The 1,535-nt window shown below is 43.4% G+C and overlaps 1 pseudogene; it reads left to right on the top strand.

The window, feature by feature from the left end:
* Window positions 1-923: 923 nt before the first annotated feature.
* Window positions 924-1,259, top strand: LOC114901289 (annotated as a pseudogene).
* Window positions 1,260-1,535: the final 276 nt, after the last annotated feature.

The raw sequence follows: 1,535 nt of genomic DNA, 5'->3' as shown, positions 1-1,535 counted from the left end.
TTGTGAATCACTATGTTGTACACCTGAAACATGTAATACTGTAAATCAACTATACCTCAATTTTTAAAAAGCACATAGTTGTATTTCTTTGTCGCTATTATTCCGAGCGTAGCCTCAATAACTCTTTTTTTTTTTTTTGGCTGTGTTGTACGACATTCGGGATCTTAGTTCCCTGACCAGGGATCAAACACGTGCCCCCTGTATTGGGAGCATGGAGTCTTAACCACTGGACTGCCAGGGAAGTCCCAATAACTCATATTAATTAAACTTTAAACCACAATAATTAACTTCCATTTATAATGACCCAAAGATGTATCCTCTCTGTAGCATATGAAAATAAGAAGCAAAGTATATAAAATTAAATAGTGGTTACTAGTCAACATTTTGGTATTCTAACTTACCTGGCTGTATATACCAGAAAGCCAAACCAGCTTAAGCAAAAAGGAAATACACGGGGTCCGGTAACTGAGAAGTTTAGGAGTGGAATAACTTTGGCATGGTTGACTCTAGCTGCTCAAATAAAGTCACTGGGCATCTGTCTCTTTTCATCTCTTGGTTCTGTTTTCCTCTGAGCTGGCCTTGTTCTTCAGAGCCGTCTGCCTTCTCATGATGAAAAGAAAGTCCCTAGCAGCACTAAGCCCACATGATCTTTAGTGTCTAACAGCTCAGAAAATGGAGATTCAGATCATCTCTTTTAGTATCTGATTATTCTCCCTAAAAGGTCCTTAAGTAGCTCTACTTGGAGCAGAAGCCCATCCCTGGGCCAATAGCTGACTCCAGAGATCTGGGATACTCCAAATGCTCAGCCTGGACCACCTGCCCACCCCTGTGATCATTTAGAACAGGGAGCAGGTGTCCTCTGCCCCAAGCATGATGCACACTGTTTTCATGAAAAGGCAGTCTTGAAACTTCAGCAGGGCGCCATGGAGGCCTACGAGCAGATCCAAAAGGAGCCCCTGAAGCTGAAAGGCGTGGCAGAGCTCAGAGTGACTAAGCGGAAGAAGAAAAAGAACAAAGACAAGGCGAAACTCCTGTAAGCGATGGGAACAAGCAAAAAGAACGAGGAGGAGAAGCGGCGCAGCCTGGACAAGCGGACACTGGCCCAGGTGGCCTCTGAGAAGAAGCGGGAGAAATGGCAAATGGAAAGGATCCTGAAGAAAGCATCCAAAACCCACAAGCAGACAGTAGAAGACTTCAACAGACACCTGGACACACTCATGGAGCACTATGACATTCCAAAAGTTAGCTGAACAAAGTAGCCTCCCCATCCGGGGTACGGAGTAGCATCGAGGCAAAGTTGGGATTATGTTTGGTGCCTTTGGCATTTTCTAGAAATATTCTCTTACACACATCCTTACGTCTTCTGCTTGAGACAGTGCTTTTCAAATCTGTTATGTCCTCATTCTGGAACTTGATTAAAGTAAGACTGTCCTTTTACTCTATTTTGATTTCTCGGTAGGACGTAGAAGAGAAAGCTTTTTAGCTTGGAAAGTTTACCCAGAGATTAAGGTTATTTCTGTGTAAGTGCTGTGGAA

Source organism: Monodon monoceros, unplaced genomic scaffold, assembly GCF_005190385.1.
Source record: "Monodon monoceros isolate NGI ecotype Baffin Bay Population unplaced genomic scaffold, NGI_Narwhal_1 Super_Scaffold_2, whole genome shotgun sequence".
Taxonomy (NCBI): domain Eukaryota; kingdom Metazoa; phylum Chordata; class Mammalia; order Artiodactyla; family Monodontidae; genus Monodon; species Monodon monoceros.
Note: the sequence above shows the minus strand (reverse complement) of the source record. Positions and strands in the feature narration are given on the sequence as shown.